The 14,148-nt window shown below is 47.1% G+C and overlaps 1 long non-coding RNA gene across 1 annotated transcript in view; it reads left to right on the top strand.

Annotated features, from left to right (window-relative positions):
- LOC132656068 (uncharacterized) overlaps positions 1-12,926 on the top strand; it is a 30,576-nt gene extending 17,650 nt beyond the window's left edge. The window contains exon 3 of the long non-coding RNA XR_009594016.1: positions 12,739-12,926. This is a non-coding gene — a long non-coding RNA (uncharacterized LOC132656068). The remainder of the gene's footprint in view (positions 1-12,738) is intronic.
- The last annotated feature ends 1,222 nt before the right edge of the window (positions 12,927-14,148 follow it).

Here is a 14,148-nt window from a genome sequence, read left to right as displayed (position 1 = left end):
GGGTCTATGCAGGTGTAAAGAGCTACACAGAGGATGTGGAGGGAGGAGAACTTGGTGTTTGATGGAGGGAGAAGTCCTCACGGCTTTCAGAATTTCTTCCAGCTCGTGAGCTGCACCACTACTCGGTGTCCCGGGCTCAGACTCTGGACTGCACAGGAACATCTCCCCAGCGCCGGGAGGTGCCTGCTGCAGCAGAGTGCGTCCCTGGAGGAAACATGCGGGAGCTTTAGTCTCTGCCATCAAGGGACTAGATAAAGCTGCGCTCCAAACCTCAGACATCCCCACCCTTCTGCAGACGCCTCTGGGTCTGTTTTCTCCGCTCTGCTGTGGGTTCCTTTTCCTCCCCCTCTTGGGAGGATCAGAGCAGCCGCACCCTTCCCACCCCTCTCTCACGGGCTTGCTGAAAAGCTGCCTTCAGCTTTCCCTCCTTCTCCTGCAGAACCCGTGAGCTCCCGGGGCTCACCAGACCGTGGCCAGAGATCTGAGGCTGGCTCCCAGAACCTGTCACAGCCACTCAAACTGTTCACCTCACACACAACCCATCCCTCCCCAGGCCACACACGCGCGCGCACACACACACACACACATCTGGTGGTTTTTAAGTTTTGTTTGGGGTGTTGTTTTTGTTTTCCCCATTTTGTTGTGTCTTTTGGCCATTTTCCTTTATGACATCGCTAGCATTTTCCAGACCTTTCTTTGCATCTAGTCATTCTTTCCCTCCCGTTCTTCTTCATCGGGTGTCCTTTCTCACCACCAGCCTCTACTGGTGACTTTTTCATCTCTTCACACACCGAGTCAGACTGAAACTTCTTGCTTTGTGGGTTTGCTTAGCTGTTTCCTGGCTCACCGCTCTTCCTTCTTCAGCGATCCTTTGTTTTGCTGCACAACACTTTCAAACAACTTCCCCAAACGGGGGCACATGTCTGAAGCCCTTTAGCCACGGGCTGTTCCGGCTTCCCAGCAGGCTACACTGTAGCTGGGGGCTTCCCACACCAGGCTCTGGTGGACGTCTTGTGGCCATCAGACTGCCTTTTTGGAAGACAGCAGGCTGCTTCCATTTTACCAAACCAAATCCCAACACTCCATTTTCTGTTTCTAAAATTAAGCCCCACCCCTCGGTATTCTATTTTTAATGGTAATGAATGACATTTCAGAAGCTGGCTCTGAAAATTCAGAAACGTCATTTTTTTTTTAAGTCTGATAAAGAAGTGGAGGGAGGGGGGAGTTTCCTCTCCACAGAACATGCAAAGAGAGAGTTCCTTTTGCACCTTCAGACTTGGAAAAGGAGCTGGCGAAGTCAGATGTGAAGGTTTGCCATCCCCCACTCTCCACTGGCTTCCCCAGTGGTAGGAAACATTCTACCAGCTCCTTTCTAGTCTCTCGTCGGTTCACCATTGGGATGATTAGGCTAACAAAGGAGGCTAACCCTAACCCTAACCTGGACTGTGCCTGTTGCAGTGCTCTGCACTTGTGACTTAAGCTTGTTGATTTGCTGCCCTGGTGGTAATGCTGGAGCTGCCTTAGGTTCCCAAGCGACATAAATAGGGCAGTGTTGTGTAGTCACATCAGAACAGCATCTTGGTTCTCCCCCTTTTCCATTTATATAATGGACACACAAAGGTCTAAGAGTTCTTGACATAACAAAGCCCTTCAGAGTCCTGGGCTGTTTATGTTTCCACACAGGTACATGGTTGCTTCAGCAGCGTGGACCACAGTAACAACCTCTGTTGTGTAACAAAAATTTTCCTGGGGAGAAGCTACACACACATCTGTCCACCCCAGATAAAGAACCCTCAACAGACCAAAGTACAGATGCCACCCAAGTCCAACCTGGAGAACCATGAGTTTTACTGGAGTTATTTACAGGGATTCAAGTGAGTGGTTAGGAGCAGAAATGACAAAAAGACAGCTGTATCACCAAGGCCCATCCCATCATTGGTGACAGCTTACAAAAACAGCTTTAAAAGATAGTTGGGGCACGTCCTGCAGACAGCACAACAATTGGAGAGTGTGCTTTTCAGGTGCCTGCCTCAGTTGGTCTAAGCCTCTTCCTGGTAGCTGGGCTGGTTTCGGAAGTTCTCTGTAGGTAGCCTGTCTGTCTCACAGCCTTTGAAACTTGGCTTGCTTTCTCTGTGAGGGAGGGGCCTAGGGAATCTGGTCAGTTTCAGGGACTTCCTGAAGCTATCTTGAGTTGGTTTTGCTTTCTGGTTTAAGGAGCTTCCCTTCACAATGGAGTGCTTCAATACTGTAGGAAACTGCTGCAGGACACTCTCAAGAGTCAGTTAATTTTATGAGATAGATTTTGTGCCACCAATGTCCCTGCGATCCTCAATGAAGGGTCTCTAGCCAGCCCTAGCATGGCAAACATGGCCCTGGTAGGCATTGCTCTTCTCCACAATTCCCTCTGCCTTGCTGAAAACTCTTAGACTACATTGCTAAAGCTAGTCACCAAGATCTGTTCCTTTATTTGGCTCCCTCCTCTGGAGGCCGACTACAAAGGTCTGTTTATCAAAGTAGAAGTACAACAATCAAAATTTCCCTTTGGCTTAGCTAATTAACATGCCCTATTAAAATTAAACACCTCATCCTGACATGGGGTTTCACCTTTTACCTTAATCAACCGTCGTTTGCCTTTGGGTCATTTCTGCCTCCCTATCCAGAGGAAGTCCTTTGCTCTCCTCCAAAACAAATGCCCCCTCTCTCTTTCTCTCTCTTTCTCATTCCCTTCTCCCTAGTCCTCTAGCTCTGGCTTTTGTCTCTTATTCTCTGCCCTTTGCCCAAATCTTCACTCTGAGAACTTGATCTTGGTGCCTTGAGCCAATACCAGTCCCCTTCACTCAACAGGTTATCTGTTACTTTAACATGCTTAATTAAATTCACTATTAAGATATACTTGCTGGCTAGCCAGGCACATTTGTGCACACCTGTAATTCCAGCATTGAAGGAGGCAGAGGCGGGTGGATCCTTGTAAGTTCGAAGCCAGCCTGGTCTACAAAGCTAGTCCAGGACAGCCAAGGCTACACAGAGAAACCCTGTCTCAAAACAAAACAAACAAGTAAACAAACCGTACTTGCTAACTGAAAGCAATATGTTTAATATAAAAATTTCAGAATCTGTTGTACTTTAGTCTCCCAAGTCAAGGAGTCTGTTCCCAAAGGCTCATGGAACTGTTTTTGGTTTTGTTTTGTTTTGTTTCCACACTATCTGGTAACCCTGACTATATATGAAGTGCGAGATTTACAAATAAAGACCATGCTGCTGACCAGGCTGGCCTTGAACTCAGAGATCCACCATCCCATGCCTCCCAGGCGCTGGGATCAAAGGTGTGCGCCACCACCTTCTGGCTGATTCCTGTTAGTTTATGCAGACAATTTACTGACAGGTTGTTGGTTGCTCACAAAATTTACCAGAAGGTTAAGAATCAGCCTTGGAAAACCAACTGGAACCAAAGAAGCCTCAATAAAGGCTGCTGTACAGAAACAGCTGTCAAGGGGGCTGGAGAGATGGCTCAGAGGTTAGGAGCACTGGCTGCTCTTCCAGAGGTCCTGAGCTCAATTCCCAGCAACCAGCAACCATATGGTGGCTCACAACCACCTATAAATGACATATGGTGCCCTCTTCTGGTGTGCAGGTATACATGCAGACAGGACATTGTATATATAATAAATAAATAAATCTTTAAAAAAAAAAAAAAAGAAACAGCTGTCAAGCCAAGATGTTGGGGGCATCTGTTGGGCACCTGCAGTCACATCAACTGGGCAAGACAAAGCCTCTGTAAACACATTCTGTACTTGGCAAAAGGGCCTTGGAATGTGTGACTCTGGAAGAACTTGAGGCAGAGAGAGTTTCTGTGGTTATGCTAGGACAGAGGGCTTCCCCATCTGAACAGGGAGAGCTGTGGCTACAGAAAAGCCTCAGAGAACCCTGTTTGGAGATGGGAAAGGAGGAGCGAGCTAAGAGCGGGAGTGTGGGTGGGCACCAGGTGGATGGACACGACTCCTTCACACTCCAGGGAAGATGCACTTTCTGACACCGACTCTAGCCTTGGGGCGTGTGTCATGATGCTGACAACGTTGGCTCACCATCTTGAGGCGAGCGTTTGTCATTCAAAAGATTCGAAGGAATAGACTGTTCCCACTGGAGCGGGCGATGGAAGCTAGTCTCAGCTGCAGGTAATAGGCCGGCACTAGGGCAGTCCAGGGGGCTGGAGGTGTGGGGGGGGAAGCCTTTCTGTGTGTATGTGAGTGTTCTGTGCGTATCGACGTGTTCACATCTGTGAACGTGCGTACATGTGCATGTGTGTGTGGAGGTTGGTCGTCAGGAGACCCTGCGAAGCGAGGGGTCCCTTTCGGACCCGGGATTAGGCACAAACCACACCCAAACACCCATTTTCACAGAGATTCTTTATTAAGCGGGGGGGGGGGAGGGGAGAAAAGTTAAAAGTGGCTACCAACTGATTCAGGCAGAAAAAAAAAAAAAAAAACGGCAGCAAAAGACCTTGCAGGTGTTAAGCAACTTTGAAGAAGAGGAGCTGGGGGGGGGTGTCTGTATTAGAACGAGCTGGGATGCAATGGTATGTTTTGATTGGACATGTTAATTAGGTGAACCAAAGGGGGCTTTTGATTGCTGGGCTTCAAGACTTTGATAGCTGGGCCTTGGCAGCCAGCCTCAGGAGGAGGCCAGACCTTGGTGGCTGGCTATAGGAATGTAACCTAACCTTTTTAACAAGGCAGAGGGGATGGGGAGGAGGGCAAGGCCTGCCAGAGCCATGTTGGCCAGAGTCCCCTCATTGATATCCAGTATCTCAACTCTATTCCACTTCAGTTTTTGAGACAAGTTCTCTCACTGACCCAGGAGCTCGTCGGTTCAGCTGAACGGGCTGGCCAGCAGACCCGGGGCGTGTCTCTTCATCGCCAGTGCTGGGATTACAGGCACATCACCGTGCTTAGCTGTTGCATGGATTTGGGACCTCTGAACTCGGGCCCTCACGCTTCCATGACAAGCATTTTGCCAACGGAGTCACCTCTCCAGCACCAGCGAAGCCCCTCAATGGGAAAAGACAAGATGGATCTGGGTTCAAATCCTGATTTCGCCAATTGCCAACTGTGCACATTCGGCCTTTGAGCTTCAGTTTCCCCACCTGCGGGATGGAGATGACAGCCTCTCTCAGAAGGTCACGGGCAAGGATGGCGGAGGCGATGCCAGCAAGTGCTACACCAGTTTGGCATGCATCGCTTTGGGATATTTCCTTAGGGAGCTTACATGGATTTACCTTGTTTAATCCTCATCATTAATCCTATTACAGATTAATAGGATTAAACTGAGGAATTCAGAGTTGAAGGAAGCGCTTAAGGTTATGGCTGTTAGCGGCAAGGCTGGAACCTGAGGAGACTGCTCTGACATCTCACGACATCTCTTTGGCACCATGCTGCTTACTGCCCTCACTGCCCTCCCTAGGCAGGAGCCGACTCCCGCTAAGTGCTCTCCTGGAGCCTTTTGAGGTCCCGTGCAGCTTTGGGGTACAGTGCCAGATTCCTTTTCAGAGTTGAAATGGAGTCAGCAGAGGGAGATAAGTGGCCCCAGTAACAGGCAAGCTGGAGCCAGCAGGCCTATTACTGTTTGGAATCAGTGTTCCTTTATTGGCTTCCTTTCCTTTACGACATGTTTGCTTTAGTGAAGGTAACATTTCCATAACGCAGAGGCAAACAGATCATGAGTGGATGGGCCGCCGTGGATCTTACACACATGCACCTGTGAGTTCAACCTAGTCCCTGTGATGAAGTTCACACTTTTATCTTTTTCTTTTCTTTTTCCTTCCTTCCTTCCTTCCTTCCTTCCTTCATTCTTTCTTTTTTTTCTTCTGGTTTTCTGAGACAAGGTTTCTCTGTGTAGCCTTGACTGTCCTGGAAACTTACTCTATAGACCAGGCTGACCCGGAATTCATAGAGGTCAGCCTGCTTCTACCTCCTGAGTTCTGGAATTAATCACCACCTAGCTACTTTTTAAACTTTTTTGATTTATTTTTCTTTTATATGCATCATTGATATTTTGCCTGCATATGTGTCTGTTAAGGCTGTTGGATCCTCCATTGGAAGCTACTGTGTGGGTACTGGGAATTGAACCTGGGTCCTCTAGAAGAGCCACCAGTGCAATCCTCTTGCCTGCTGAGCCATCTCTGCAGCCCCACTTTTTTCCTCTTTTAAGAGGCTTCTGTCATTCTCCCTTCCTAGTTAAAATTATTTTTCACTGCGCATCTTCTTTGCCTTTAAAACTCAGTCAGGGAGTTGGCAAGGTGGCCTGTGCCTGACATCTCGGGATTTGGAAGGCTATAGCAGAAAGATTGGAATTCAAGATCAATTTAACAAGACTCTGACTCAAAAAAACAAAACAAAAGTAAACAAACGGGAACCCAGGAAACACCAGAGCGGACCCTGCCAGCTCGGGTGTATGGTCACCTCGGCAGCAACTGTTTGATTTCTCAGTTGAAGCCTAAACGTGTGCTCAAGTCATCCTCCTGCCTCAGCTGTGCCCAGGTCTACACATAGTGCTCTGAGCTTATGGGTGAGACTGTCTTAGGCCTTTTGAAAGTGTGGGGTCCACTTAAATCCAATGTAACTTTCAAACATCAGGGCAATACAGATGACAAAAAATTATTGTAATCAAGCTGCTACTGATCAATCAGAGCCGCAGAACAGACTCGGGAGCTGAACTTTGACGCTGAAGGGACATTGTACAGCGTATTTAAAGGATGAAACCATAAAGCAAGGGGGAGCCGGGTGGGCTAAAGCACTGTCCAATCGTATTTTGGGATTGAGCAAAGGAGTTTCCATCAGTCAGGATAGAGCAGGTTCTCGGTTCTGAGAAGATGAACTTGGTTTGACTCTGCCTGCAAGATGGAGAAGTTATCCTTGAAATGGCTGGACTCAGACGACTGTCTTCTTACGAGCTGTCCCGGAGATATCTGGACCCAGGCAATCGTCTCCTTGCAGCGGAAGCTGTCCGCCTACTGGGAAGTCCCCAGCTCTCCTAGGGCGCAGGAGCGTGTTTAGTCTCTCCCTGTGATTAAAGGGAGTCTGGAAACAAAATGGTAGTGCTTAGAGTAAGTTTCGTTTGCTTGTTCCCAACAAAAGCAACTTAGAGAATGAGGCCTTGGGTGGTTCAAACTGGTTGAGACCACAGTTTTCAGAAACAGCTTCGGAAAGCATTCTGTGGTAACATTTTGATGTCAGAGGGGCGAGAGAGTGTCAGTGGAATCAAATTATTGCTGCTGCTGTCTGACAGTGAAGGGTTTACACCCAGAACGGCACCGCTTATGTCACCTTGCCTCTAATTACCTTTCCTCCCACCTCAGACCACTTTGTTTATCCCGGCCCATAAACACCCCCAGACTCTGGGGATTCAGGACACGGACTCTATCCCCTTATGCTTAACTGACTTGTGAATTTAAAAATATCCTCCCTTTCCCCCCAAAACCTGACAAGTCCAGGATGGGATTTTCCCAGGTAGTACCCTAAGGCTGCCTACCTGGTTTGGTAACACAGTCACGTGATAAAACTTTTCCCAAAGGCTCCCTTGGGCCCAATCAATACCTGGGCAAAGACAACTTTTCTATTAAGCTCGATTTTCATAGGTGGACTTTTGTTTTCTTTTTAAGGTTTACTTAGTTTATTCTGTGTGTTACTGGCTGCAAGAAGGAGGCATTGAATCCCTTTGAATTTCTATGACAGACGGTTGTGAACTGCCATGTGGGTGCTAGGAATTGAACCCAGGTCCTCGGCAGGCAGGAGCAACAGGTTCTCTTAACCACTGTGCCATCTCTTCATCTCTGAGTTTAGTTTGTTTTCAAACTCTACGCTAAATGGAACAGAGGTGATGCTGCTTCTTGTTTGGTTTCTGTCATTCATCCTGTTGGTTTTGTTTTCTTATGGAACAAGAGTCTCAACAGGCCAGCGAAGTGTTGACAGATAACCAAACCTAATGAACAGATAGCTAAGATTTCCTGATGTTGACCCCAAAGGCACTGGACCCAAGTGCCTTTTGACAGTCATCAGAGAGAGATGGAGACTGGGAGAAATACCAAACTTGGCGGGGCTGTCATCTTCTTGACACCCCCAGAAGTTCTGGGGACTCCTGGCCCCAGGGGAAGCAGTCTTGGAACATTACATGTGCACAGGAAACGGAAGCCCCTTTTGTAGTTCCCATGAGTCAGGTTTTAAGCTGGGATTGAGCCAAAAGTGGCTCCTTCCTCACCCTTTTGCAGCTGTGGTGGATGGATCACTCTGGGGCTGCCTTACACTCTGGGTGCAGGAAGCCCAGGCCTCCTCCCTCCCCACTTGGGTAGCCCATTTCTGGAGTGTGTCTGTTTCTTGTCTCCCATTGGAAGCACTGTAGTGAGTTCCATGTCACCCCCCTCTTAGGATCATCCTTTCGAAGATCCAACACCTCTTAAAATTCCTAGTTTAAGCTTTTCCAGCACAGCTCTTGGAGCACAGACACTCTTGAAACTCTTCGGCCTAAGCCCATCAGGGAAGAAGGTAAGGCAGGCCTTTCTAGTAAGAAAAGAAGAGAAAATAAATTTTCCCTTCTACCAGTAAGTTTCCCATAGCATAAAAACAAGGACACTAGTTACCTGCCTGCTCCCACACACTGAAGCCCACAGATCACGCTATGACGTCACCTGGGGGAAGGCTACAAAGCCGGTATGCGATCCCTGCCTTACAGGGATGTTGCGAACAGCAAATGAGGCTAGCCATTTGTCAAGCTTAGAATCCCAACTAACACGCTTCCTGTTTTTAACCCTGCTGAACTGCGGGGATCACCTGCTTCTGTGGACCAGCAAAGCAAGCACCTGGCCTGGACGGGGGTCTGGGAAGAGAGAAGTGATGGACTCTGCCAGGTGCGCCTGACTCCTGTGGAGTCTGAAGTTTGCTGTCTCCGTGATGCTGTTGAATACGTCCCCTTGTTTCCCCATGCCGCTGCTAAGCTGGCTTTTAAATGATCTAGAAGTTTCATCTCATTTGGAGTGTGTGTGTGTGTGTGTGTGTGTGTGTGTGTGTGTGTGGTGAGGGGGTTGGCAAGAGTACTTCAGTGGTGACACACTGGGCTTTCGAATGAATGCCTGTGATGTCTGCACACTTCTCTTCCCCGTTTGCAGCAACTCATCAGCATCATCTATTCTTTCTTTGCTGCTGACCACCCTCAATCTGATCATAAAATCACAAGCCCTTCACACTCCCACTCAACCTTTTCTCGTTCTGTTTACAATAGTACAAAATGGTTCCTTGATCATAAGCTCAGTTTTCCAGATTATATCTTATTGGAAAACAATCAAAAGGCTTTTAACCTTTAGTTTATCTAAGTCAAAGTTCTCTGAGTCCCTATCCCTGGCAGTGGTAGCTGTGTTTCTTTAACTGCAATCTCTTCCCCATTCCAATTTTTGTTGCTGTTGGAAAAGCTCATTTCCCACTATGGCCTCACCAGCTCCTCACTCTTTGAAGCTCTGATGTTTTCTAATAAACCCTTCTACCCTGTTCTTACCAAGGATATGCACACCTTATTCATGTAGCATAGATGATCTTTGAAGACTATTTGGAGATGCGGCCACCATTTCGACTGTGGAGGGCAAGACGGAGGACTGAAATCAGAGGTCAGGGAGATGAAGCGACAAGATGGAAACACTTCTGGAATTGTGGACAAAGACTGTTCAAGTTTCTGGATCCAAATCCTTCTTGGAAAAAAAACATCCCCAAGTTTAAAATTGCTTTTACAAGATTACCTGACAGCACCAGCCTGCAAACTCCTTACCTTCCTTCGGTCTTCATATTGAGGAATATTGTGAGTTTAATCCATTTTTAGGTGATCGGTTGTGGATACAAACAAACCAATAAACACATCATAGATACTCAAATCAACCTCTCTCTTATTCTCATTTTCTTATTCTCTCTCTCCATGATTTTTAGAGAAAGAGTTTCTCTGTGTAGCCCTGGCTGTCTTAGAACTCACTCTGTAGAATAGGCTGGCCTCAAATTCAGAGATCCAACTTCCTCTGCCTCCCAAGTGCTTGCTTGGATTAAAGGCGTGTGCTCAAATGTACCTCGTTAGTGTTAATGTTTGCTCTCTAAAACCTGGGTACTTGGAGAGGAAGTCTATGGATCTTTCTTTTGAGTTTTTGAGGAACTGAGTAAGAGATCATTTGCCTAGCATGCCCAAGGCCATGGGTTAAATCACCAGTCCTGCAAAAAGAAACAAGAAGTTGGGGGAGATGGCTCAGTGGTTAAAGCTCTTGCTGCACAAGCCAGAAGACTGTAGCTTAGAATCCACAGGAGTGCTGGGTGAGCGTGACACCCACCTATGATCCAGCCTTGGGAGGTGGGGACCAGGCCCTGGGGGCCAGGGAGACCAGTCATACCGGTGAGGAGGCGTGCTCCAGGAAGAGCCTCAACATCAGCTGTGGGCCCCCATATGTATGCGTATACATTGCTGCATGCACACTGCTCACGTACATGGAAAGAACACACAGAGCACACACATGAATGCATATTGCTCGCACATACACATGGAAGAAGAAGACAAATGCTTCCCACTAACTAATAGAATGTAAAGCGTTGAATCGTTAAAATCAACCTTGTGGTGCTCTATTTAACAAAATTAGCTTTGAGTGTAATACAGATTTCAGGATGCAGAGGACCTACGCAGAGATGGCAGCTTAGTGTCCTTTATCTATGCTGGCAATAAGTGCTGGGACTAAAATATTTTTCAAGAATTATTTCCCAAGGACATAATGGAGCTGACTTTGAGTGTTGGTGAGAAAGGGAAAGCTCTCTCTTACTGCATTTCACCAGACAAAGCATTCTCATTAAGTAGGTGAATTGGAATTTCTGAACCTCCTCCTTTGTAATGAAACAGCTGTATTTAAAGTTGAATGTTTAAGATTAACAGGCAGACAGATGCAGGTTTAGGTGAAAGGATGTGGGCTGGGGCTGCCGTTCAGTGGTAAAGCACTTGCATGTACAGAGCCCTGCACTGATCCCCGGCCCAGCACATATATGTGTAGATGGCATATATGGTACATATATATGTATAAATGTGTGTATATGGTATATATGATATATATATGTATATATATATATATATATATATATGTATATATATATATATATATATATATATATATATATATGCGTGCATGTGTGTTACGATGTTTTAAATCTAAGCACCCATAGAGTCAAAAATGTCTAGAACAGCGGATGATCTGACCATTCTTGCTCTGGTTTCTTGAGATTTGCCTTCCTGGAGCAAGCAGTCTGGAAGCAAAGGTTTATTGTGCCATGGTCAGTAGATTACACCTTTGTCTCTGCAGATAGCAAGGTGATGACAGCGCTGGTTCCAGGAACCCCCTGGCAACAAGCTGTCTTTGTGTTGGGCGAGGAAACACCAGCTCATAAACGGATGACATCAGCGAGGCTCCCCACCCACCCCATGGCTCCCTCACAGAGATTCATTGTTCACGACTTTCACTCGGAGCAGCTACTGGCTCTTGCTGGCTTCATCCGCTGTGAAGACAGTGATCATAAACCCCGATATCAAACGATCCGCCCTATTGTCAAACTGTGGGTCAGACCGTCTGCCCTGGAGTCTCATTAGGAAAGTCTGATCACTCTCATTACAGCACTAAGACTCCCAACTTCTCTACTCCCTTGGAGGGTGGCCCCATGTGCTCGCCGTTTTGAAAATCTCCGTAGGAGGCTTCCTGAGTCCTCCAGGCAAAGCTCCCCATGTGTCTTCAGTAGAAAGACCCTCTCTTCAGGGATCCCGCTGAGAAGAAATTTCAACTTAGTCAATATTAGATATGAAAATTAGCCAAAGCGAGGCGGGAGTCAAACTCCTTATGAGAAGCTGCCTGATGAGAATTGTGAGGGAAGAAAATGAGCGCCGTCCTGGGGCAGTGTGAAGCCTTTACCGACGCTCAGAGGGATGTGCCCAAGCGGTGGGGTTGAGGTTGTCATAGGGAAGTCACCGAGGGGAAGGAGGCAGGTTAGCTTCATCCTGGGGGAACAGAGAAGCATGAAGAGGAACGTCAGAGCCCACGGGGGCAGGCCGCTCTCTGCCAGCAGTAAACTCACCGTTACCGTGGCTCTGAGGCCAAGAGCAGAGAACGTGCCAGAATCTCCTAGGTGGTGCTAAGTGCAGGCACACAGGGTGCCGAGGGTGCTCAGGAAGGGCTCGTGGGCCTATTTTGGCAGATAACATTTCACTTTTACACACTTACTTGTGACCAGTGCATTTGCTGCCATCTCTGTAGCGTAAGGTGAAGCGTGCCCTCGATGCCATGAAGAGGGTTTGTACTTGAGCATCATTTTCATGAGGACAGGTTTTTTTTTTTTTATTTTTTACTCTCCTGGATGCTTTCCTTTCTAAACTTGTGGGGATGCTGTGAGATACAGCATTTAGGAGAGGACAGACAGACTTTGGCGTGAGGAGATGGACAATGACTCGGGACAGCTGAATAAATACCCGGCATTTATCTGACTCTCTGGGCCTCACCCAAGCCTACCAGGTGTGGGGCAGACACGTTTTTTTGTTTTTTTTTGTTTTTTTTTCTATGAAGCAGCCAAAGTATAAACAGAATGAATCCAGACTGATAATAACATCTTTAAAAAAGGATTGGGGGTGGGGGGGGAAGAAAACGGAAGAAAAGTACGACCGTTGCTTTCCAGCTGAAATGCCTGTTGTTTTCAGACTCACAGGGCGATGGACACAAGGACCGCCTTGGGGCTGTTGACCGTTGTCACCGATGGTGAGTTCTGTTCAGGACTGTCGCATACTCCTAACCACAGTGCTCGGGAGAGAATACCACTGTACCCCCGGAGCAATTCCAGTGACCCTCCAGACGGGGAGCCTTCCAAGATGCTTGCTGGGTAAATAAAACACCCTGTTTAGTTAGTGCTAGCAATGCTCACGATGTTTACCTTCTCCTTCGAGTTTGTGAGTTCTTTGGGTCAAGGGTTGCAGCTCACACAACCCAGGCACTTCTTACTGTACAAGCATACATACCTTAACCGAGCGAGCGAGCGAGCAGCTGATCCAGAGGTGTGGAGGAAGGTCCACGTTCCTGCTTGTCAATGGAGTCAAACCCTGTTGGTCTTCGTGTCCATATCACCAGTGCAGGCCTGCTTCTTTTCCAGGCCCGACACGTTCGTGGTAAGAGTTGGAAAAGGACCTGAGAGATTATTTAGGCTAAATGCCTTATATTATAAACGACTAGACAAGAGCCTGACAAAATGGAGGGACTTAGCAGTCTCTGGCAAAGCTGAGATAAAAAAAAAAAAAAATTTGCATCTCTTTGAAAGTAATTTTTCTCTTCGAAATAATTTCAAATTTTATCTGAAATGTCCTCATTTCATTGCTATATATGTCCTCAAATAGTTGTTATAATCAGTTCTCGAGAAAACTCTAAAAGCTTTCAGCTAGTTATTTTCCATATGACACATTTCAGAATATTAAATAAGAAGTTCTCACCAAGTTACCAAGGTGGAACATACGTGACAAGCCAAAGAGAGGTATCAGAAAAGGAAAGAAAGAAAAAAACATGACTCAAAGTTTTCATGCCTACTCTCCTCCCCTCCCCCTTCCCTTTTCCTCCTCTCCCTTCTACGCCTCCTTCTTGTTCTCCTTCCTCCTTCTCATCAACAGGGTCTCATATAACTCAGGCTGGCCTTGCTCTTCAGCCAAGGATGACCTTGAACTCCTGATCCACCTTCCTCCCCTTCCAAAATGCTCTGCTTATGAATGTACATCACCATGCCTGGCTTCCCTGCCCACTTACAAGGTGAGAAGGTGCTAGACCTCTGAGGCAATTTCTCTTCCCACTTGGGGTTTTATACAAGTTGGAAAAGGAGGGGCTGGAGAGATGGCTCTTCCAGAGGACCAGTGTTTAATTCCTAGCAACCACATGGCAGCTCACACCTGCCTGTAACTCTAGTTCCAGGGGAGCCGACACCCTCACACAGACATGCAAGCAGGCAAAGCATCGATGCATGTCAATATTAATTAATTAGCTAATTAAATAAAAAGGCAAATTGGAAAAGGGAATGAAAGATAGCAGGTAGGGCAAAAGGAATATAATCTTTATTAGCGAGAGAGGCCAAG

This window comes from Meriones unguiculatus, chromosome 8, assembly GCF_030254825.1.
Source record: "Meriones unguiculatus strain TT.TT164.6M chromosome 8, Bangor_MerUng_6.1, whole genome shotgun sequence".
Classification (NCBI taxonomy): Eukaryota; Metazoa; Chordata; class Mammalia; order Rodentia; family Muridae; genus Meriones; species Meriones unguiculatus.
This window is presented reverse-complemented; position numbering and strand designations above follow the sequence as displayed.